The following is a 27714-nucleotide window of genomic DNA, read 5'->3' as shown; positions in this document are numbered from 1 at the left end:
CAAATTGATCCTTTTCCACGCGACTTGTTGAAATTATTATCCTAGTTTGCGATCCCTTCGAAATTATTATGCTGAAACTGCTGAATTTGATTGTGGTGTACAGGTTATCGATTACTATAGGAAGAAGAGTATTTTGGAAAACCTTCATGCAGATAAACCACCACAAGAAGTAACTGCTGAAATCAAAAAGGTGCTCTAGTGAGGCAGAGTAAACATGATTACATGATCCTTTTTAACTTCATATTCTGAATTACCATTTGATAATTTCCCTTTCACTTTAGTTGTATTTTGCCAGCATAAGGTAATGTACTGATGTATGATATCGACTTCTTTGAAGTCATTACAGCCTAATCGCTAGTAATTTACGGTTAAGTTATTTTAATTTATAACAACGAAACTTACTAGTACTAGTTCCTGCTTACATGGTGATCATTTTTGTAATTTTCGGCAAAGTGTTCAACAATTTTAATGTAGAAATCTAAGAAAATCTTGGAATTGTTAGTCTAGTAAAGTAGTAAAGCAGTTTCTTGATCATTTATTTATTTATGCTAATTCGGTATATTGATAAACATACGATTAGACAGTAATAAAAATAAGTTATAAGTTGATTTTAGACATTTACTAAAACTGACCTCTTGAAACTTTAAACTAATGAATTGCTTGGAGTCCTTTTAATCAAAAAAGTAACTCTACAAAAATAAGCGTATGCCACTTTATACAACGAGCACACGGTATTCTTTAGTAAAAGGCGAAAGAATAGTTCGCTTTGTACTCATTGCATGGCTGCGTGGTTTTCTAAGCTTGCAGATGGGTTTATTATACACAAGCTGCCTCTCTATCTGCTTCTACTAACCAGCCAATGTGGGACAACCCCAGCACCCATTTTCATTTATAAATAGGTCTACTACTTTTTGTTGTATTTGGTTGTTTTTCTTGTACATTCTGTATTATTACTTAGATTCATTTCTAATCATGTTGATTACTAGATGATATCTGTAGTTTCTTTATTTTACTTGTGTCGAGTCAAATGAATACTTTCAGGTTACTGAATGCTGAAAGTTTCATAACACACTACAGCCATCTTAGAAACTACTCTCTAGTTGATTGACACCAAACAAACATGATAACAATAAGTTTGATCTGTGTTACCGATAAAGTCTCTTTCTCCAGGTCTAAGCCAGTATAGCCCTATGAATTTCATTGAAAAGACCGTTAGATGAAAAATGCTGAATTGTGGAACTTGTAATGTGCTCTAGGAGCAAAAGTTGAGTTAGAACGTCTGGTAATTATACTTAATGTATGCCATAATCTTTTTTTGATGTTCATTAAAGTATTTACAACACAAACAAATTCTAATGATTTTCACCAAAATCGGTTAAGTAGTTGACGTTCTGTTTGGCCAATTGAACGTCAAAGGTAGTTTTTGCATTAAGTTCATAGTCTGTAACAGAATGTTAAAGGTAACAAAAACCTTGAGAACTATCTTTTTTGGAGTCTCTCAATAAAGAGAGAGCTCTCCAAAAATAAGCGTATGCAATTTTATACAACGAACACACGGTATTCTTTAGTAAAAGGCGAAAGAATAGTTAGCTTTGTGTTCATTGCATGGTTGCCTAACTTTAGCAACAGGCATCTTGGTTCACTATATAGGCCATTCTCACAATATAGTTTCACTATTCAGCCGATGTGGCTCAAACCCAATACGCCAACTCCATGTACGAGTATTAAATTCTACTTCAAATCCATTTTATTGTTACTAGGTGCATTGCCCGTGCGTTGCACGAAGGAGGTTACGATCCGTGTTTTAGTGAGCTGCAACTTGGAGAGAAGGGATGTTGCGGTGATTGTAGTTGGAACGAAACATAATGGAATGCTAATTAATGGACATAATAAACATGAACTTCTTCCACCTGTAAAATAAGTGGAACTGTAGGATTCGAAATAGGTGTACTAAAAGTTAAGAAAGGCTGTAACTTTGAACAAAACAACCAAGAACACATAAATGCAAAATAGTTGATGCATAATACATATAGTTCAATTCTCGACATCTAGATAATAAAAAGTTTTATTGAAATCGGCCTGCTTCTCCGGTATAGCATCTTGGATAGCTTCTATTTTCAAATATTGTGCAGCCAACCTCGAAAAAAGTGGGAATCCAGTCTACCAAAAACAATCAGTGTAACAGTTACGTCATTATCTTACATCAACTAAAGTATAAAGAAATAAGGACACCCATAATGCAACATTTGAATTCCCACTCCATACAACAAACTAAAAATACCAACAAATTCTACAATACTTGTATCATTTAAAAACAAACCATTTCACACGATACTATTTCATCATCATTTCTTTAGCATGAGTATCTTTAAAATGAAATAGCAAATACACAAATTATATGAGTATTTAGTGAATATCACAGACGCACATAACAGACGCACATAACAGATCACATAGAAGCAGAATAGGAAAAACGAGGATTTTTTTTTAATTGGGATGCATAGAACGAAGTAGTCATATCTGAAACAAACATTTGTTCTCTATGGCATACCTCATATAGAAGGGAGTTGCGAATCCAATAGTAATATAATTAAACTTCAACGATTTCCACGGAAAGCAAGTCTGCAAAACAATTTCAAGAATCAAAGTAAAAGTAAATAGCAATTGCATCATTAATCTTCACTAAACCAAAGATCAGTTGATTTGCAATAGCAAATGCGCATGAACAAAAAGTCCTTTATTTTTATATTTAGAGAACATGTACTCTGATAAAAGGAAATAAGACATGAGTAGTATCGAGCGAAACCGAGCATCATAGAGGCAAAACCCGCACAACTTAGTGTTGGGAAGTTCTTCTGAGAATAATCGAAGCAGTACAAAAGGGAAATAGATCAGGGAGGTGGGTTCCCCCTCTTTTATATATATATATATATATATATATATATATATATATATATATATATATATATATATATATATATATATATATATATATATATATAACTATTTTTTTATGTATATATATATATATATAACTATTTTTTTATGTATGATAAAGGAGTATTTATGTAAGAAAATACAGCGTTGATCTCATTATAGTTATTGCAATAAGAACGGAATATTTACATTAAGCTTTATCACTGGATTTAATTTATAGGGTGTTTGTATGTTCATTATGAAAGTGAATAATGCGATTTTGAATACTCAGAATCAGATAGTCATGGGTGATGAAAAACGGATATAAAAATTATACATGGTAATGATAGTCATGGGTGATGAAAAACGGATATAAAAATTATACATGGTAATTGGGACCCATACTCTCAAATTTGGGTCAACTCAAAACCATTTTGACCCATTTGAGACATGACCCATTTGAGCCATGACCAAATTAAACTCAAACCGTTTTGACCCATTTGACCCATGATCCATTTCAACCCAAAACCATATTGACACGTTGCCCAAACCGGCCCATCCTGACATGTTTGTTAGGTTAAAAATACAACGTTCGGGAAATTGCAGTTATTTAAGAAATTAACAGATAAGATGACAAAAATAACATTTTTTTTCCCTAACAAAGTAGAGTGATTAAGTAATTACTTTCAAAATGCAAATCAATTATTGTAAAAGACTAAACTAACCTCATGACCACCACTCATGGTGTCATGTCTCACACTTCTACTAATATTTCTTCCAAATCTTCGTAACAAAATCGATCTTAAAACGTCTTTTTCGGTCGTTCTTCTGATAAGAATAGTCCCTTTCGGACAGTATCCAAATTCTGCCCAAAGTTGAATGACTTGAATCGTCTCATATTTCATTACTTGAGTTAAGCCCCTTTGGCCTTTCAGATGGTTCAACCTGTTATTTCAATAACGTTAGTTTAATCCATTGCATTCTTAAAATGAAAATTTCAATGGAGCACCATCAAATGCTGGTTGCAGATGAGAACAACACAATCTATTAAATCACCATCAGGACTCTTTTACCACATCAAATAAAAATAAACCCATATCGTCAAACATCATTAATAAAAAAGAAAAGTCAAAATTAGTCAAGATAGCAAAAAATCAACCTATATGATCTTGACTGAAGTTTTATTGATCTTCTTCAAATGAGTTCTAACTCTTCTCATCTTTTTCAACTCTTCACCATCAGGACTCTGTTACCACATCAAATAAAAATAAACCCATATAATCAAACATCATTAATAAAAAAGAAGAGTCAAAATAAGTCAAGATAGCAAAAAATCAACCTATATGATCTTGACTGAAGTTTTATTTTCTCTAATATACATAACTGAACCATAGTGTTTGTTTGTTAAAGTTACAATAAGTTTAAATTCTGAGAGGTAATCCGGTAAGGAAATACCTTAGTCCCAACGTACATTAAAAGAAATTTCCATCTGATACCAATGAAGTCACCTGAAACACTCACAAATATTATTGTATTGTACTAATAAGATAACTAAAAAAAATAACCTTGACATCCTAATTTTGGTAGTTAGAAAGAAGGATGAGAACCCTTCTAATAAAAAGATTATCACCATCTTTAAAAATTAAAACTAACCAAATACCAACTATTAGGCTAAAGAGTTGAACCAACCACCTAGATTTAATCAAATTAAGGTTGTATATTTACCTTCACTTGGTCTAGAGAAGCTTAACTTTGATCACCAGAATTGAAACAATTGACAAACAAAATTGACTTCACTGTTCTTTGAACAACATATACTTGTGGCTTCATTAACATTTCATCAGGGCTTCACGGTAATCCAGAGACAATTTTGAAACCATAATAAAAAATACATACCGAGGCCATATAATACAAAAAAAATTTTAAAAAAAAACCTAGCCTTTGATCCGTTAAGAAGAAAAGTCTTTATTAGAACAAATAAATGGAGTAATGATATACAGTATATTTACATAAAGTTTCTAGGATGTTACAAAGTATAGATATCCAAAGTTTCTAGGATGGTATCATAGGCAAAGTATAGACAGATGAATAGTTTATTAAAAAGTGAGTTTGTAATTTTACACCTGCTCATCTGAGGCGATGAATTCAGTGCCCAAATACTTCCCGTACACTGTATGCGAATCCCAACTTCTGCAGATCATCAACTTCACCTGTGATTGCTTACCTAACTCAAGCTCATTGAGGAAGACATATGTTTTGGTGTTTGCAGCAGATGTGCAGGGTGCCTTGCTCTGAGCCATTGCAATATAAGTTGATGTTTTGGTTGATACGCATAACAATAACACAGGGCAGTTGAATTTATAAGGGTCAACGAATACACCATATGCAGAATACGAAACATCCCTTCAATTGGGTGATTGAATTCAAAGGTAAGTTACAAAATTGATTCCCTTTTCCTGCATCCATGAATCTGAAACTGAAGGAAAGTAATTGAATTTGATGATTATCAATTAATTACAGTTTGAACCGAGCAATTAAAGATCCAGTTATTGGGAAAATTGAAAAGTTGCAAGATCAGCAGTTATCTGCTTCCACAAACAGAGGGAAAAGGAGAAAAAGTGGGAGTTACCTGGCCGATCAGACACTGCGAATTAGGGTTGGGTGCGATGCGAGATTAGGAAAGCAAAGCGAAATCGACTGAGTTGAGGGATGGAGATGATCTGACGCTTATTGAGTCGAGGGTCGGATTTGAGCCGACACGTATGAATCGTTTGAGGGACACATGGACCATTATACGGAAAAAGTCAGTTTAGCCCAATTGAGCCCAATTTTTGTTAATAATAAATTTCCTAATTATAGGTAAAAACTAATTTTTTAAACTTTTAAATCATTACATTTTAAATTTTAAGGTGGTTAATTTATTGCTCTGGGAGTGTCTTTAGTTATGTATAGATTGTTTTTATGTTATGTTATTTACATAAGCAGTTTAGCACCGTTTTAGTCGTAATATACTAACAAAATGTTTTTAATTATTCGTAAGCTTTTGCCATGAGTTTGAACCACTAGTATATATGTGGATCAAATTTACTACTCTATTTGATTTTCCCAATTTTAAGATTTAACTTTGCACTGTTAAATATAATTTTAGAATACATTTTCACTGGTAGTAAATCTCGGTGATTAGAAAAAAGGGTAAAAAATAGTCACATGATAACCCGGTTAAATTACATACATCTACTTTCCACATCTACTTTCCAAATACTTTTTTTTGGCAAAAAAAAAAAAAAAAAACCTACTTTGTAAATAAACAAGGAACTTTCGTCAAACGATGAAATAAACCTTCAAACATACATTGAAAAAAAAAACGAAACAAAACAAGAAAACTCCCAACAAACACATGAAACAAACTTACAGAGCGAACGCAACCAATAACCTACCAAAGACAATCACCCGGCCACCCAACAAACAAGAAGTCAAATACATGTAGACATGAAAACCGACATCAAGAAGAAACCTAATGATTGGACCCACTGAACAAGCTATTCATAGTTTTGCGAAACTTGTCAACTTCAACACTTATTTTTACTCTTCAGATTTTTAAACAAAAAAATCTTTCGTCGTTTAATCACATATAGCAAATTCAACTTGTAACATTCTTACAGTACAACCTTGCTAGAAAATAGTAATGGTATTCTTGTATTCTGAGTTTACATGTTAAATTATTGTAAATATATTTTATAATATATAATAGTTATTAATTAATATTAGACTTTTTTGCTGGTCCTTCAATTATACACGAAATTGCAATCCGAGTCCCTCATTTTTTTTTTGAATTTTCGAGTCCTTAAAATTGCAAAATTTTGCAATCCGAGTCCCTCCGTTTAACTTCCGTCTAAATTGGCCGTTAACCTTTGACATGCCATGCATGTGAGGGTAAAGTCGTATTTTTACTCTTTTCTTTGACTTTTTTGCTTCGTTGGTCCTGTTTATACATAAAATTGCAATCCGAGTCCCTCAACTTTTTAATTAGATTTTTATCTGTTTTTTTTTTATCTTTAATTCATACTTTTTAATTTTTATCTTTGATTCGACTTTTTATCATCATCATCTCTCATATTCTTCTTCTAACTTTCTCTGGCGCTTCGCATCGCCGTCAAGGAATGGGTAGGGTTTGTCTGATTTAAAACGCTTGTTAGTTCATGTTCTTCGTCATCTTGTTTGTTCACCATCGTCATCATCTTCATCGAATCATCGTCAAATCATCATCGACAGATATGAAGTTCGTTCGGATTCAAAATCAGGAAGCAAATTTTTTTCCTATGTGGTTATTCGTCATCATCTTATATTCTAGGTAAGAAATTAAGTGTTAAGCATCAAATTAGTCGCAATTTGATTTGTTGTGTCAAAAAGCTTGGAATATGTGATTGAACATGTTCTTGCGATTTTATCAATTTAATGGTTATTTTCGGCTAAAATTAAGTTGTTTAGAATTCTTTAAAGGTTATAGAATTAGTTAGATTCATAAGTTCGTTTGGACTTAAGGTTTAAATTTAAGATTCAAATCGATTTTCTGAGTTTTGGTTCATGTGTTTATCGATGTTCAAACTACTGGGATTTTAAAACTGCAGGTGAAGAAGACCAAGTGCCATTTTAATTTAAGGTGACGAAGACCAAGTACCAACGCAATGTTTCATGCTTAGTCAACGAATCCATGTGCCGTTTTAAAATTTCAATTATGTAATACTCCGTAATTCTTAGTAAACATATCATAATTTGATATGATGAGTATGAATTAAAGATGACTAGACGAGTGTGAATTAATGATAAAAAGTTGAATCAAAGATAAAAGTATGAATTAAAGATAAAAAAAAAATAGATAAAAAGTCGAATTAAAAAGTTGAGGGACTCGGATTGCAATTTTGTGTATAAACGAAGGACCAACGAAGCAAAAAAGTCAAAGAAAGTAGTAAAAAGACGATTTTACCCTCACATGCATGGCACATGTCAAAAGTTAACGGCCAATTTAGACGGAAGTTTGACGGAGGGACTCGGATTGCAAAATTTTGCAATTTTAAGGACTCGAAAATCCCAAAAAAAAACCTTGAGGGACTCGAATTTCAATTTCGTGTATAATTGAAGGACCAACGGAGCAAAAAAGTCTTATTATTAATTATTATTATTGTTGTAAGCGAGTCGGATAATCAGATGGGAAAAGGAGGAAAAATCAGACATTGCTACACATAGAGTTTATAGGCCACAATACAATAAGAACACGATTTTTAGAGGCCCTAAAGCCCAATGTAAGCAAGCCCCCTACAAAAAGTCCATCAATTTAAAATGAAGAAATTGTTTTTTTTTTTTTTTTTTTTTTTTGAAGGCAAACCTACAATCTACACACGAAATCACGAATATTTACATCTCACTGCTTCAAGTGAGGCTTGAACCCACAACCTCTTGGTTGAAGGGTTCCTCTCATACCGCTAGGCCAACGGCCCTTTGGTAAAATGAAGAAATTGTGATGTGGTCTAGCGGTTGGTGGCATGCTTCTTTTAGGGGAGGTCAGAAGTTTGACCCCCGTTGGCTACATATTAAAAACACAATTTCATCCCTGTCATTAAGTATCCACCCATGAAACCTTTCCCATATCGTTTGGGACAATTTCATCCTTGTCATGAAGTATCCACCCATGACACCTTTCCCATATCGTTTGGGGGTAAAGGGGAGAGGGTTTTACTTAGCCGTGCCCTTGGATCGGTTTCAAGGTTTCCTCCTGTCAAGACCCGTCCAAATTCACCTGGACGAATACAATAACGTATGATTCCATTGCGAGGTTCTAACCTCTATATGATACATTTTACAAACATTGCATTCGTTTTTAAAAAGACAAACTTCCATTTACATCGAAAGTTGACAGGCATGCATACCATTTCATAATATATTCAACTATAATTGACTTAATAATAATCTTGATGAACTCAACGACTCGAATGCAACGTCTTTTGAAATATGTCATGAATGACTCCAAGTAATATCTCTAAAATGAGCAAATGCACAGCGGAAGATTTCTTTCATACCTGAGAATAAACATGCTTTCAAGTGTCAACCAAAAAGGTTGGTGAGTTCATTAGTTTATCATAATCATTCATTTCCATCATTTTAATAGACCACAAGATTTTCATTTCCATTTCTCATAAATATACGTCCCATGCATAGAGACAAAAATAATCATTCATATGGATTGAACACCTGATAATCGACATTAACAAGATGCATATAGAATATCCCCATCATTCCGGGACACCCATCGGACATGATAAATTTCGAAGTACTAAAGCATTCCAAATTCCAGAATGGGGATTGTTGGGCCCAATAGATCTATCTTTAGGATTCACGTCAATTAGGGGTGCACTAATTCTCAAAATTAGTGATGTTCCCTAATTCTTAGATTACCAAGCTAAAAGAGGCATATTCGGCTCCGATCCATTCAACCATATAATGTAGTTTCGATTACTTGTGTCTATTTCGTAAAACATTTATAAAAGCGCATGTATTCTCAGTCCCAAAAATATATATTGCAAAAGCATTTAAAAAGGGATCAAATGAAACTCACAATACTGTATTTTGTAGTAAAAATACATATGACGACATTGAACATGTGTAGGGTTGGCCTCGGATTCACGAACCTATATCATTCGTATATATATATATATATATATATATATATATATATATATATATATATATATATATATATATATATATATATATATATATATATATATATATATATATATTAAAATATATACTCGTAATCGAACAATTTCATATCTTATAACTTTATATATTATATATTTAATTTGTGTTTATATTTAAAATGGTTATTATTTATATAGTTGTATTAATATATCCATACTTATTTAATGTTATATTTAAAAAATCGATAGTTTGCTATTTGTAAGTATTTATATAAATAATATTAGTAAATTTGATATATATAGTTATGTGAAAATTTAATATAATTATAGTATTCGTAATAAGTATATTTTATGTATAAAATATTTATCTGCTTAAAAAGGTAGTTTTTGAGATTAATAAAGATAATATTAATAATCATATTATTTAATAATAATACCTATTTTGATAATAATATTAATAATAACAATGATAATAATAATAAATTTAATTGTAACTAGGGTTATGATAACGATAATAATAGTAATCCTAATCATAATAATTATAGTAATAATACAACTACTAGTAATAATAATTATAATAATAATAATAATAAAAATATTCATACTTGTACCTATAATCATAATAATACTTAAAATCATAATTTTACTAATAATCATAGTAATACTAGTAATGACGGTAATAATATTAATAATAATGTTAATAATATTAATAATATTAATAATAACATAATACCTATGTTTATAATAATCTATAAATTCTATTAATGATAGTAATAATAATGAACTTAACTCTAATAATAATTATTATTAACAATAACAATAATAATAATAATAATCATAGTAATAATAACAATAATAATAATAATAATAATAATAATAATAATAATAATAATAATAATAATAATAATAATAATAATAATAATAATGATAATAATAATTATAAAAAATAGAAACTACCTTCTTAAAACGAATTCTGGAAAAAAAAAATATCCCACTGCAGGGCTCGAACCCGTGACCTCTCGAAACCCGACAGACTCATCAAACCATCCCTCCATGCCCATTTTTTTGTATTTATACCCAGCCCGTATATATATGTATAAACTGTTTCTGTTCTTCCTTTTTCTCCTTCTTCGCAACATTCAAATCGACCATGAATCAAAACCTATCTAAACCCTATCTAATTGTTGTATTTAGAATCTCAACACCAAATAGAAACGATCCATAATTTTTGTTTGATTCAATTAATTCGAATAATTAAAAATATTGCTGTAACAGACACTTTATACTCGTTTAAGAACTCGAAATCAAATTCGATTATAGAGGCTGTTAGAGACCACGATTGCTTCATGAAAAAGGTTTCAAATCATCATTAGAAACTATAAAAATTATCAATTTATCCTAAATTGCAACAGAAACTTTGAATTTATCTGAAGAACAAATGTTGACTTTTTCAAACCAAAACTTTGACTCTGAAATTCGATTCCAATTTGATGAATTGAAGTTTGAAACTCTCCATATAGATTGAGTAGAATATTTCTAACAATACTACATTCCTAATTTTTGAAATTCGTTAAAAAAATCGAACGGTTTAAAAATTGAAACAAAAACAGGGTATATGGTCGTTCTTGCTTGTTTTCTGTTTAAGATTAAATTGGTAAAAACGATTTAATTGATACTTGATATTGATAAGGAGTGAACCGAGGGGGTTACTGATAATACAGACTAATTCGATTGGTTTATAGTACCATTGATCGTCACTTATTTTCAAATCAGACAAAATGGAAAATAAATAAAAAATAAAAGGATCACGACTGATAACAGTATTTGGCAACATCTGATATGGAATTTGTTCTAATACAGACTTTGGAGACAAAAGTACCAATTTAAAACAATTGGATTAAGATGCATCACTAAATTGATTTGGAAATCGTACGTATGAATTATTTAACAATTATAATTAATTAGAATTTTAATAATATTAAATATAGAACTAATAATAATATGAATATTCTCAAATATTACTAAAAATGATATTAATAATATTATTAATGATAAATATAATAAATTGTATTATTTTCTAAAAGCAATAATAATAATGGTAATAATAATAATTTAATTTATATTAATAATAATTCTTAGTGATATTGGTAATTAATAATACTAATATTGACTATAATAATGAATATTTTAATTTCAATTACTAGTTGTAATAATAATGATATAATTATTATTAGTGATTCTAATAATAATACTAATTATAATAATATTGATATTATTATGATAATAATAATAATAATAATATAACAATTTATACACTTAAATTTCATATCTATATATTCTATATTAATAATTAATAATACAAGTAATAATATTAATATCAATGTTAATAATAATAATAATGAAAGTAATAATAATATTGATAAACTTGTAGTAATACTTAATATATTAATTTTTACACATGTCTTTTCTTAATATATATATATATATATATATATATATATATATATATATATATATATATATATATATATATATATATATATATATATATATATATATATATATAATAACATTTTTCTGAATATTTTATATTTATACAATACAATATATATATATATATATATATATATATATATATATATATATATATATATATATATATACATACTAATATCAATAATAACATTCTATTTTAATAATATTATTAATAATACTACTTAACAATAATACTAGTAATGATAATAATACAACAATTATATTTAAGCTTGTAATTAATTTTATTATATTACCATTTATTATATAATATCTATCAATTATATAATTTACTGAATATTTAATATTTATTAATTATATATATATATATATATATATATATATATATATATATATATGTATATATATATATGTATATATATATATGTATATTATATTACATATGTATAGAATTCATACGTTTTTACCTATTTATTTACACACCGATGTTTGTGAATCGTCGGGAATAGTCAAATGTCAAAGGTATATATGAACACAGTTCAAAGTTTTAAGATTCAACCTTACAGACTTTGCTTATCGTGTCGAAACTATATAAAGATTAAGTTTAAATTTGGTCAGAAATTTCCGAGTCATCACAGTACCTACCCGTTAAAGAAATTTCGTCCCGAAATTTGATTGGGATCGTCATGGTTGACAATAAGTATGTTTTCATGACGCATATGAGCTGATAAATAGAGTTTTATTACTGTGGAGTAATATGGATAAGATAATTCGATTACTCGAAGAGTATGAGTGAAGTTATCACAAAAGAGTGAAATGAGTAAATGAAGGTTCGACTTAACCAGTGACGTAGTCACGGTTGATTTTCCAGAATTCAAGGAATTTAGAAGAAAATATTTGAAATCTATATAAGATTTGATTCTTCGGTATTTAAAGAAGTTAGGATTAAAAGTGGCCATCTGCCTTGATTGCTATGTCTGATAATTTTACTATAAATTAATCTCTCCCGTTCCATTATTTTCCCTATATTTCAGAGTTTCATGCTTTTGTTTCTCCTTCCTGACTTTAAGTCAAGCGAATAATGGTCCAGATTTCATAGATATGAAATTCGAAATGAACATAGCTAACGTTCCAAGAGAGAAATTGTAATAGTACGATCTTGATTGGTTAAATTACCAGGATTCAAGAGAAAAGATAGAAATATCAGGTGAATATGCTCTTGATATGTTTAGAGATTAGGTAGAATGTAAGAGTCGTGTAAAATAGCACATGATGACGTTATGATCTGTGAATCGTCATGTCCCATTTAGAAACTCAGCATGACTTACTGTAATATAATCACGTTGATCAAGTGTCATTATATTATACTAACTCATGCATCAATTTCCAACACTACTTCAAAACATTCTTAATTTATATTCGAATTTATTTCAAACTTTAGAAACTAAAACTGTTTTCTTTCTGATGTAATACAGATAATGCGAAGAGCTAATGATTTCAGATAATAATAGTTATGACAAATATCTTCAGAAATATGGAGGATATTTATAATGAAAGATACGATAATATCTTAGAATTTTAGAATCAAATTGTGATGAAGAAATTCATTCACGATGATTTAGAGCGATTAAGGAGCAAGGTATTCGTTAAAGATTTCATCAGAAGCAGAATCATCAGGATTTTTTATGTACAAGTTTAGTCCTTTTGATTTGTTCAGAGTCTCCTTCGTGATTTGCTCAATTCATTTTTCAGTATCAAAATCTTTGAGCTTTTTCAACACTCTATCCTTTATCATCAAACTTTTGACTGTTAAGGCAGTCTTCAGTTTTCACTGCTTCATCAGCTTTTTCAAAACTCGGAGATCTGAGTCGTAAGCTAGAATGCTTTTCAGGAATTCAGAGATTCCGAATTGAAATTCATCAGTCCCGAGGATATACGTTATATATAGATGTATAACTATTGATGTAGGAACGCTGCGAAATTCGAGAATTTATGATTAATGCTTCTCAGTATTTGGTATGGCAACTATCATTTCAAGATGCCCAGGAGTTCATGATAAAACTTCAATAGATAAATATAGTGATTTGTCGGAGAGATTTAAGCCAAAGTGCAACGAGGTTGCTGGTACGTCTGCTGGTAATATGGTGGAATATAAACGGTTCCCCGGTATCGAAGGCGAAAAGACATCATATATATCAAGATTATAATAAGGTTGTTTCGAACGAAAAGTCGAAGTTGACTCGCTGGAGCTGTGACAAAACTGGCTATCTCGAACAGGAGTTGCAAAGTTATTTTTGGTAATAATAATGCTAAAGGAATTAGCACAGCTACGTGTTAAATGTTTACTCAGTTTTCGAGAGTTTTTCAGGTGCATAACTATATGCATAAATCTTTCCTTCCGTAGGTGAAGTGCGGTTGGTTCATCCTCTCGATTGAGGTGTTTTCAAGAATCATGAAAGGTTTGAACGCAGATTGTAATCGTCAAGATACAAATGAGGTTTAAGATGAAATCAAGTGGCAAACTTGAAGAATTGTTTAGTTTCATATGTTATAATCAGTATTTTAATTCATTTTAATTGTCCAATGTTAGTAGTCCACAGTTGATAGTCCACAGTTAACAGTCCAATAATTCATATATAGCTTAATATATAATATTCGAATTAATTAATACGTATCGTGACCCGTGTACATGTCTCAGACTCGATCACAACTCAAAGTATATATATTATTGTAGAATCAACCTCAACCCTGTATAGCTAACTCAAGCATTACTGCATATAGAGTGTATATGGTTATTCCAAATAATATATATAGATGCGTCGATATGATATGTCAAAACCTTGTATACGTGTCCCGATATTTAAAGTGCGTAAAATAAATAACAGAAATTAAATGACAATAAATAAAATTGAGAGAATATAAATTGCGGTAATTAAATTGCGATAAATAAAATCTAATCAGTTAGCTAGGAACAGTTAGCTAGGAATAGTTAGCGTGAATTCTTAACAAAATTTCTCATAGTTAATTTGTTTGTTTCTAACAAATTTTATTTTTGTCCAATGTTTTCCTCATTATGCCACTTGTTGGATTCTGATAGGTCAAAATCCGAATGTGAAATTGAATGAAAATGGTTATTCTGTGGTGAACGGATTCGTATATTTGTGGATGTAAGTAGGATAGTAAATGAACGTTGAATCAGATTCGAAGAATGTACATTGTAACTTATTAATGTGAAATCTAAATATTCCTCGGGTATTACCTACCCGTTAAAATATTTTCACCATTAACAGTTTGTACGAAGAATTTTTAATTACAATCTTTATGAAAATATACTTACATATATTTTTTCTTCAGATGCAATCATGGATTTAATGAGTCAATATGATAGTAATCTCATTTGATTTATTGTTAGATCTAGAGTACATAATCTCTAAAACATTAGAGATTACATAATCGCCATGAGGAACGAAGGTAATTGATCTAGAACGATACGTAGAACGATGATTATACTTGAGGTACAGAATGAGATGTTGAGGCATAGATTGTTGATGGTACTGGTGCTGTTACTGCTGGTACTGTTGGTGCCGATGATGTTGCTGAAGCTGGTAAATTTTGCACCATATTCTCCAAAAATCATTACTCAGGCGCGAAGCTCGTTGACTTCTTCAATTATCCCAGGATGATTGGCGGTTGGAACAAGCGGATGAATAAGGTTTAGAATTATGGGTAGAATATAATCGTGACGATCTACCCTGGAAATGAGGCTGAAATTGGTGTTTCGGATAGGTTCGCCGGTAAGTGCATCAGGTTCTTCGCCAAGAGGTGAATTCGGTTGGTGGAAGGGATCGCCTTCTTCGCTTCTCCATTGATTAAGTCGACTACGAACCCCATCAGATGAATTGGGGATGGATGATTTGGTTGATTCATTCTGGTGATGCTGCTTTCGGAGCTCGAGTGAAACTCCATATCGAAATCCGAGGGACTTGAACTAGTGGCGATTTCCATTTCGTACGATGGAATAAAGGATTTTTCGATATGAAATGATTTCCGGCTATCCAAGATGATATTCTAATTGTATAGAATATTTATATAGAACAAAAGATTTTGTAGATTACGGAGGAATTTACGGAATATACTAGGCAAAGTTTACAGTAACAGATACGCTAAGATATGAATTAGCAGATACGCTAAGATATGAATTTTGTCTATACATTATTCTTGCAATCAATGCAGTAAGATGTGTCTAGACCATGAATGATAAGCAAGTGATTCCCTAAAGATGGTAAGCAGGTAATTTTTGACACGAAAAGATAAGCAAAATTTTTGACATGCAGACACGGTCGTTGTAACGACCCTGGAATTTCCAACATTTATTTATTAATAATTACTATTATTAATACGTGTGATTAAACGAATGTATGTTATTACATTTACATGTTGCTATGATTGCCCGTACTTGACTTTTAAGTGCCCGAAACGTCTTTGTGACACCCGGAACTTTCACGAATAATATTTTTAGATATTATTTACATTCATGATTAAATTTATTAATCATTTTAATTAACTAAGGCTATTAGTTAGTTACTTGGGCTTTAATTGGTTTAACTTGTGATTTAATTGAACTTGGGCTTTGATTAGTTAATGGACTCATGAATTAAGACTTGTAAGCCCACCCTACCTTTAAGTGGGCTTAGTTAGCCCACTCTTTCAAAGTGTAAGTATCACTTTAACTTGTAACTAGTTAGTTAACTTGCATGGAATCTAGTTAACATGTAATCCCCATAAACAACCATCTAGTAACCACCTTTTATAAGCTTTACATATATAAACCTAGTGGACTTATCCCTCCCCCTTGGAACCCCTCCAAACCGTTGGCCATGAGGAGTGAATGGGGAGAGATTTTCATTTTTTTTACTACTTGTTCATTAGCATCTTTCATTTACTCCTCATTCTCAAAACACACACTTCAAACTCACTTTCAAATTTCTCTCTTTTCTCTCTAACTTTTGTAAGTAACTTGAAGCATTCTTCTCTCCTTTTTCTTAAACAAAACCGAATACCATACACCCTTAATCATCATCATCTTTTGTTATTTGTAGTTTGATTACTTGTTGTTAGTTTGTTACATGTAATTGTTAGTTATTCTTTACTAGTTACAAGATCAAACTTTCTAGTTTTGATTCTTCTATTATCTTGTATTTTCAAGAACACAAGAACATAAACTCACTAGTTTATGATTCTACTTCAATTGTTTCAAAAGTTGCAAGTTCCATGTGTTGATTAAAGACATACTTGAAGCTCATGAAGTAAACTTTAAAGTTTACTTTCTAAAGATCAAACTTTGGTTTGAATCTTTAAAGTATGAACAACCATGAACCTTTTCTTGTTTATTTAAGTTTACTTCTTCAATTTATGCACTTTAATTTCATGTAGTTAGTTTATATGGTCAAGTACTACAAGTTAGTCTTGATCTCATATCTCTTGAACAAATTAAGTTAACCTTGAAAGTTCAAGAATACACAAATAAGTTTTCTTTAAATATAACTTTGGATCTAGACTTTTGAGTCTTGGATCTTCAAGATCAAACTAAGAACTATGTTCTACTACTTATGATCTTGATTAGTTAGTTTACTTTCAAGTTTGTAACTTGTTATTAGCTTTAAAGTCCATGTATGTGTTAGATCTAAGACTTTGATGTAACTTTGGTTCATCAAACTACATGCAACTCTTAAGTGAGTTGTGCTTCATGTCTTAGACTTGCACTAGTGTTATGATGGTCAAGACTTGGTTAAGATGACTTAAACACACCCATGAGTTGTACACTTGAAGCTATATGCATCAAGGATGAGAACCATGATGAACATCAAACACCAAGACCACCGGAACCCTTTTAAACTTACTGTTTCTGTCCAAAACTTTCTGACCTGATGCTTCTGGAACAGACCAGTAGACCTGGGCTGTTCTAACCATGATTTTTAGATATATCTTTTCGAGTAGATAACTTTTCATATAGGACTCGTCTTAATCTGAGTTACGGTTTAGGATTTATGGCCCTCCGATCGTTACTATGTCCTTTAACGTTGTGCAGAAATTTCTGACCTACTCGCACTTAGACCGTCGCCACGGTCAAACCAAGACGAGTTTGCTTCTGTAAATTTTACCACACTTAAGGGACTCATATACGGAGCCATGGCCACTGGTCTCACCTTAATTCAGTAAGGGTAGAGGCCGTGGTGACTGACTGAAGTCAGACTTTGTTGAAAACTACTTTCATAAACGAAACTTACTTTACGCCTTTTGTTTAATGATGAATGATGATGACCCTTAAGACCTTAAATACATACTTTTAAACCTATTAAGACAATTTACTGACTTAGTACTATTTGACTTAGGTTGAGGACTTCGGACCGTTTACTTGCACACCTTTCCCGACTACTACTTTACCACTACATATCATTGTGAGTTATAGCATTCCCTTTTTACTTTAACTTATTTTGGGAACTGAGAATACATGCGGATTTTATGTTTTACATACTAGGCACGAGTACTTAAACTTATATATGTGTGGGTTATATAACGGCAGAAACATTCCCTTTAGTTCGGTAACGTTTAATCATTGGTTTTTGAACCGTGAACGCGAATCTTAGATATGGATCCATAGGGTTTGACATCCCCACTCGAGCTAGTAGCGCTAGCATTTAACGAGTTTTTAATACTTCGTAGACATACGCACTTGCCAAGTGTACTTTCAGGGGTATAAACGTTAAGTTAGTTACCAAGTGCCCACGGTTAACATATACTTTATCATACTGTTTTGAAACACTCTTTGTAGCACTGAAATCTCGTGGCCTACCTTACATACTGTTATACTTAAACTATAGCTCACCAACCTTTGTGTTGACGTTTTTAAGCATGTATTTCTCAGGTGCTTGGGGTTGCTTCCGCTGTGTACTAGTCGTGCTGTAGAACCCGCTGCTTAGAGTTGTCCACGCATGAACTACTTTACTTTGCATTCAAACATTCGTACTTTTGAACTATGACTTGTAACGACCATTGTGGTCACATACACTTATTATTTGCTTCTACTTAGTGAAGCATGCTTTTGGGATTGTAAAACATTTGATGTTGGATTGGACATCACTTTATTTATGAATGCAAACTCTTTTCGAAAACGCATATAGTACTTAACCTTGTAATGATCCTGTTGTTGATGATTCGTACACGATGATTTTGTACGGGGCATCACAGTCGAAGTCCAGACCCACTAATGCATCTAAACAACTATCATTTAGACACACTAATGCAAGGCCTGGTTCGCTACGACCACCGCTCTGATACCACATGTCAAGACCCGTCCAAATCCACCTGGACGAATACAATAATGTATGATTCCATTGCGAGGTTCTAACCTCTATATGATACATTTTACAAACATTGCATTCGTTTTTAAAAAGACAAACTTTCATTTACATCGAAAGTTGACAGGCATGCATACCATTTCATAATATATCCAACTATAATTGACTTAATAATAATCTTGATGAACTCAACGACTCGAATGCAACGACTTTTGAAATATGCCATGAATGACTCCAAGTAATATCTCTAAAATGAGCAAATGCACAGCGGAAGATTTCTTTCATACCTGAGAATAAACATGATTTCAAGTGTCAACCAAAAAGGTTGGTGAGTTCATTGGTTTATCATAATCATTCATTTCCATCATTTTAATAGACCACAAGATTTTCATTTCCATTTCTCATAAATATACGTCCCATGCATAGAGACAAAAATAATCATTCATATGGATTGAACACCTGATAATCGACATTAACAAGATGCATATAGAATATCCCCATCATTCCGGGACACCCATCGGACATGATAAATTTCGAAGTACTAAAACATTCCAAATTCCAGAATGGGGCTTGTTGAGCCCAATAGATTTATCTTTAGGATTCGTGTCAATTAGGGGTGCACTAATTCTCAAAATTAGTGATGTTCCCTAATTCTTAGATTACCAGGCTAAAAGGGGCATATTCGGCTTCGATCCATTCAACCATATAATGTAGTTTCGATTACTTGTGTCTATTTCGTAAAACATTTATAAAAGCGCATGTATTCTCAGTCTCAAAAATATATATTTCAAAAGCATTTAAAAAGAGAGCAAATGAAACTCACAATACTGTATTTTGTAGTAAAAATACATATGATGACATTGAACATGTGTAGGGTTGGCCTCGGATTCACGAACCTATATCATTCGTATATATATATATTAAAATATATACTCATAATCGAACAATTTCATATCTTATAACTTTATATATTATATATTTAATTTGTGTTTATATTTAAAATGGTTATTATTTATATAGTTGTATTAATATATCCATACTTGTTTAATGTTATATTTAAAAAATCGATAGTTTGCTATTTGTATGTATTTATATAAATAATATTAGTAAATTTGATATATATATATATATATATATATATATATATATATATATATATATATATATATATATATATAGTTATGTGAAAATTTAATATAATTATAGTATTCGTAATAAGTATATTTTATGTACAAAATATTTATCTGCTTAAAAAGGTAGTTTTTGAGATTAATAAAGATAATATTAATAATCATATTATTTAATAATAATACCTATTTTGATAATAATATTAATAATAACAATGATAATAATAATAAATTTAATTGTAACTAGGGTTATGATAACGATAATAATAGTAATCATAATAATAATAATTATAGTAATAATACAACTACTAGTAATAATAATAATAATTATAATAATAATAAAAATATTCATACTTGTACCTATAATCATAATAATACTTAAAATCATAATTTTACTAATAATCATAGTAATACTAGTAATGACGGTAATAATATTAATAATAATGTTAATAATATTAATAATATTAATAGTAACATAATACCTATGTTTATAATAATCTATAAATTCTATTAATGATAGTAATAATAATGAACTTAACTCTAATAATAATAATAATTATTAACAATAACAATAATAATAATAATCATAGTAATAATAATAATAATAATAACAATAATAATAATAATAATAATAATTAAAAATAGAAACTACCTTCTTAAAACGAATTCTGGAAAAAAAAATAACCCACTGTAGGGCTCGAACCTGTGGCCTCTCGAAACCCGACAGACTCATCAAACCATCCCTCCATGCCCATTTTTCTGTATCTATACCCAGCCCGTATATATATGTATAAATTGTTTCTGTTCTTCATTTTTCTCCTTCTTCACAACATTCAAATCGACCAGGAATCAAAACCCATCTAAACCCTATCTAATTGTTGTATTTAAAATATCAACACCAAACAGAAACGATCCATAATTTTTGTTAGATTCAATTAATTCGAATAATTAAAAATATTGCTGTAACAGACACTTTATACTCGTTTAAGAACTCGAAATCAAATTTGATTATGGAGGCTGTTAGATGTGACGACCCGGGAATTTTCGATCAAATTTAAACTTAATCTTACTATGATTCCGATACGATAAGCAAAGTCTATAATGTTGAGTCCTAAAGATTTTGGAACTATGTTCATATATTAAATTACCCTCTGACTATTTCTGACGATTCACGAACAATTGTTTGTAAATAAAAAGTACATATATATATGAATGTAAGTACATATAATAATTTGAAATTTATAAAATATAATTTAAACATGAGAATTAACTATGTAAAATAAGATACAAAATGAATAAATATAATTTAAAATGAATTTATATATATATATATATATATATATATATATATATATATATATATATATATATATATATATATATATATATATATATATATATATATATATATATACATACATATATATATGATTGCCATTAATAATTAATTAATAGTAATATATGTATAAAATATATAAATATTAACTATCCAAATATATTATTATATAGAATAAATAATACATAAGTAACAAAATATAAAGTTAATATATTTTATGTAATTACAAGACAAAGTATAAATGTTATATTAGGATTATTATTCTCATTAATGTTAATATTATATTAATATCTGTAATATTAATATTATTAATATAAATGAAATTGGATATGTAAAATTTTTATTATTAATATTACTATTATCATTAATAATATTAATAGTATTATAAGTAGTGTTATTAATAAAATTAATAATAAAATTTTTGATATTATTATTAATATCATTATAACTAATAATAAAATTTTAAATTTTATGATTAGTATTATTATTAAGATATTATTATTAAGAATCATTATTATATATTAATATCATTATCATTATTTTTGTTATTAGAAAATAATACCATCTATTATTTTTATCATTTATAAAAATTAGTATAATCTATTATTATTATTATTATTATTATTATTATTATTATTATTATTATTATTATTATTATTATTATTATTATTAGTGTTTATATTTTTTATCTGTATTATTAATATAATTATTACTAATTAATATTAATATTATTATTAATATTAATAATATACTTGATAATTATTAATAATAATTCTATAAAATATAAAAGAATCACAAGATCTGTTAGATGTAGCTATCAAGGGGTACGTAATTTGTTTTCCTGTCTAACAAATTGAATAAGATCATAGCAAAACAACAAAAACTGTTAGCTATACTTATCACTTTATATTTTTTTTTCTTTTCGTTCTTCCTGTACGATTAAATCATCCGTGATTTTCTTCTAATATAAAATAGATAGTTAACACTTGATATTAGAGGAGTCATTTAGTTCTTAGATCATCGTTCTCAAATAAAACCAATACATTCCTTATCCTGATTAAAATCAAACAATTTTTTTTAAAAAAAAGGCCGGAACTCTGTTTCTTTATTACTTTTTCCAAATCTTCGAATTCAAAAATAATATCAAAATGTAATATTGCAGTTTTATTAGGAATTGATTATGTAAACTACCTGCAAATGTTCATCTTCCAATTTTTCCTATTTAATCTGAATTTCGAGGTCAAAATTGTTTGAAATAAAAGTCAACCGAATCGTTTTGAGAAAATTCGAATTCAATTTGATGATTCAAGTTCCATTAATGATTCAGAAACTTTCTAGAGGTAATTTTAAACATATTTGGTTTTATAATCTTTGGCTAAAACATCCTAAAAATCGAATTCAATTATTGAGTTCTTTTTTTTTTTCATTCTTCTCTCGAACAACAGGTTTGATATATTTTTTTTTTGTTTACTAATATACTAACACTAATAAGCAACTACAATTATGTATAACTATTAATTCAAGCTTTAAGTCGTTATTAATTATGTTCCAGTCGACTAGTGTGATGAAGAAGAAGAGGGAAAAAGAGACGAATTAATACGGGTTTAAAATGTTTAATACACGAATTAAATCAGAAAAAGCAACAGGCAGTCTAACGGTTTAGGGTGGTGATGGGTGTGCGAGGGATCCAGGTTCGAGTCTTATGTCTGCCATATTTTTTTTTTGGAAGGGATTTATGAGGTAGTTTATGATCTCTCTTATTTTTATTATTATTATTATGTAGTATATTATCTCTAATATTATTATGAAGATTATTATTATTATTATTGTTATGATATTATTATTATTAGTTATCATTTATCATGATGATTATAATTAAGAATAATGTTATTATAATTATTATTATTACAAATATAGGTATTATGATAGAAATTCCATTTATTATTATATTAAGATTATAGTTACAAATATGATTTTTATTATTATTTATGTTATTACTAACATTTTTATTATCATCTAAAAATATAAATGATATCATCTACTACCAGTATAAGTATCATAATTATTATTAGTAACATAAGTATTATTATAATATTATCATTATTATTAATATTATTATTACTATCACTATTATTATTATTAGTATTACCATTATTATTATTAGCATTAGTATTAAAATGATTAATAAAATCACCGTTATTATAAATAACATTAGAATATGATTATTAGAATAATTAGTATTATTATTATTGTTATCACTAAATATTAACATTAAGTATTATTAGTTTTATTATTACTATCATAATACAATTTATTATATTTATCACTAATATTAGTATCATTATCATATTTATAATTATTGAAATCATTATTATTATTAATATAAGTGTTATTATTAACATTATCAGTATTATAATGATTATCATATTTAGTGTTATTATAATAACTATTTTTGCAAACAACTGATATATATAAAAAAAATATATATATTAAGACATATAACATAACTAAATCAGTACTTCCATATACAAAAAGAATTGATGAGACATATATATATCATTAAAATAAAAATGATACAACTAATAAATTATTATATATATAAAACTATTCACTTACAATTATGTATATTAATAAATATACAAATGATATAGGTTCGTGAATCCGAGGCCAACCCTGCATTGTTCAATGTCGTCATATGTATTTTTACTACAAAATACAGTATTGTGAGTTTCATTTGCTCCATTTTTAAATGCTTTTGCAATATATATTTTTGGGACTGAGAATACATGCGCTATTTTTATAACTGTTTTACGAAATAGACACAAGTAATTGAAACTACATTATATGGTTGAATGGATCAAAGCCGAATATGCCCCTTTTAGCTTGGTAGCCTAAGAATTAGGGAACAGACCCCCCTAATTGACGCGAATCCTAAAGATAGATCTATTAGGCCCAACAAGCCCCATTCTGGAATTTGGAATGCTTTAGTACTTCGATTTTATCATGTCCGATGGGTGTCCCGGAATGATGGGGATATTCTATATGCATCTTGTTAATGTCGGTTACCAGGTGTTCAATCCATATGAATGATTATTTTTGTCTCTATGCATGGGACGTATATTTATGAGAAATGAAAATCGTGTGGTCTATTAAAATGATTAAAATGAATATTTATGATAAACTAATAAACTCACCAACCTTTTTGTTGACACTTGAAAGCATGTTTATTCTCAAGTACGAAAAGAAATCTTCCGCTGTGCATTTGCTCATTTTAGAGACATTACTTGGAGTCATACATGACATATTTCAAAAGACGTTGCATTCGAGTCATCGAGTTCATCAAGATTATTATTAAGTCAATTATAGTTGGATATATTATGAAATGATATGCTTGCCGTCAACTTTTGATGAAATGAAAGTTTGTCTTTTTAAAATCGAATGCAATGTTTGTAAAATGTATCATATAGAGGTCAAGTACCTCGCGATGTAACCAAATGTAATGTATTCGTCTAGATGGATTAGGACGGGTCATGAAAGTTGGTATCAGAGCGGTGGTCTTAGCGAGCCAGGTTTTGTATTAGTGTGTCTAACTGATAGTTGATTAGATGCATTAGTGAGTCTGGACTTCGACCGTGTCTGCATGTCAAAAGTGTTGCTTATCATTTCGTGTCAAAAAATTTCCTGCTTATCATTCTTAGGGAATCACTTGCTTATCATTCTTAATCTAGACATATCTTACTGCCTGGATTGCATGAATAGTGTATAGACAAAATTCATATCTTAGCGTATCTGCTAATTCATATCTTAGCATATCTGTTACTGTAAACTTTGCCTAACATATTCCGTAGATTCCTCCGTAACTTATGGGATTTTAGTATTATATATGCATATGTAAATTATGTATTGCGTGGTACTAATCTACATCCTATAATCTATTTATTATCGAAAATCCTTCATCTGATTGTACGAGATGAATCCTGCAACCAGTTCGAGTCCCTCAGATTCCGATAGCTATTCCGATAGTTATTCCGACAGCTCTTCCGACATGGATTTTCACTCAAGCTCCGAAAGCAGTATAACTGGAATGGATCAACCATTTAGTCATCATCTATTCTGGATAAATTGAGGATGAGTTTGTAGTCGACTTAATCCATGGAGACGCGAAGAAGGCGATCCTTTCCATCAACCAAATTCACCTCTTGGTGAAGAACCTGAAGCACTTACCGGTGAACCTGTCAGAAACACCATTTTCACACTCATTTCCAGAGTATCTCGCCACGATTATATTCTATCTAAAATTCTAAACCTTATTCATCTGCTCGTTCTGACCGACAATCATCCCGGAATAATAGAAGAAGTTAACGAACTTCGCGCTCGAGTAATCAATCTGGAGAATATGGTGCAAAATTTACCAGCTTCAACAACATCACCGGAACCAACAGTACCATCAGTAACAGCACCAGTACCATCAACAATCCATGCCTCAACATCCCATTCAGTACCTCGAGTACAATCATCGTTCTACGTATCGTTCTACATCAATTATCTTCGTTCTTCATGGCGATTATGTAATCTCTAATGTCTTAGAGATTATGTATTCTAGTTATAACGGTAAATCAAATGAGATTAATATTATATTAACTCATTGAATCTATGATTACATCTGAAGAAAATATATATGTAAGTATATTTTCATAAAGATTGTAATTAAAAATTCTTTCGTACAAACTGTTAATGGTGAAAATATTTTAACGGGTAGGTAATACCCGAGGAATATTTAGATTTCACATTAATAAGTTACATTGTACATTCTTCGAATCTGATTCAACAGTCATTTACTATCCTACTTACATCCACAGATATGTGTATCCGTTCACCGCAGAATAACCATTTTTATTCAAATTCATATTTGGATTTTGATCTATCAGAATCCAACAAGTGGCATAATGAAGAAAACATTGGACAAAATAAAATTTGGTAGAAACAAACAAATTAACTATGAGAAATTTTGTTAAGAATCCACGCTAATTGTTCCTAGCTAACTGTTCCTAGCTAACTGTTAATTTCGTATTACCTTTTATTTATCGCAATTTATTTATCGCAATTTATTTATCGCATTTTATTTATCGCAATTTTAATTCTCGCAATTTTATTTATCGTCATTTAATTTCTGTTATTTATTTTACGCACTTTAAATATCGGGACACGTATACAAGGTTTTTACATATCATATCGACGCATCTATATATATTATTTGGAATAACCATAGACATTCTATATGCAGTAATGCTGGAGTTAGCTATACAGGGTTGAGGTTGATTCTACAATAATATATATAGTTTGAGTTGTGATCGAGTCTGAGACATGTACACGGGTCACGATACGTATTAATTAATTCGAATATTATATATTAAACTATATATGAATTATTGGACTGTTAACTGTGGACTATCGACTGTGGACTAATAACATTGGACAATTAAAATGAATTAAAATATTGATTATAACATATGAAACTAAACATCTCTTCAAGTTTGCCACTTGATTTCATCTTAAACCCCATTTGTATCTTGACGATTACAATCCGCGTTCAAACCTTTCATGATTCTTGAAAACACCTCAATCGAGAGGATGAACCAACCGCACTTCATCCACAAAAAGAAAGATTGATGCGTATAGTTATGCACCTGAAAACTCTCAAAAACTAAGTAAACGTTTAACGCGTAGCTGTGCTAATTCCTTTAGCGTTATTATTACCGAAAATAACTTTGCAATCTCTTTCCAAATTA

At 29.7% G+C, this 27714-nt stretch overlaps 2 non-coding genes across 2 annotated transcripts; both read right to left on the bottom strand.

Moving 5' to 3' along the window:
• Positions 1 to 672: 672 nt before the first annotated feature.
• Positions 673 to 785, bottom strand: LOC139895475 (U5 spliceosomal RNA). The gene has a single exon (XR_011775915.1). It is a non-coding gene; the product is annotated as a U5 spliceosomal RNA (small nuclear RNA).
• Positions 786 to 1493: 708 nt separating this feature from the next.
• On the bottom strand, positions 1494 to 1611 carry LOC139895477 (U5 spliceosomal RNA). The gene has a single exon (XR_011775917.1). It is a non-coding gene; the product is annotated as a U5 spliceosomal RNA (small nuclear RNA).
• Positions 1612 to 27714: the final 26103 nt, after the last annotated feature.

This window comes from Rutidosis leptorrhynchoides, chromosome 2, assembly GCF_046630445.1.
Source record: "Rutidosis leptorrhynchoides isolate AG116_Rl617_1_P2 chromosome 2, CSIRO_AGI_Rlap_v1, whole genome shotgun sequence".
NCBI lineage: Eukaryota > Viridiplantae > Streptophyta > Magnoliopsida > Asterales > Asteraceae > Rutidosis > Rutidosis leptorrhynchoides.
The sequence above is the reverse complement of the archived record's forward strand: the minus strand, read 5'-3'. Positions and strand labels throughout refer to the sequence as shown.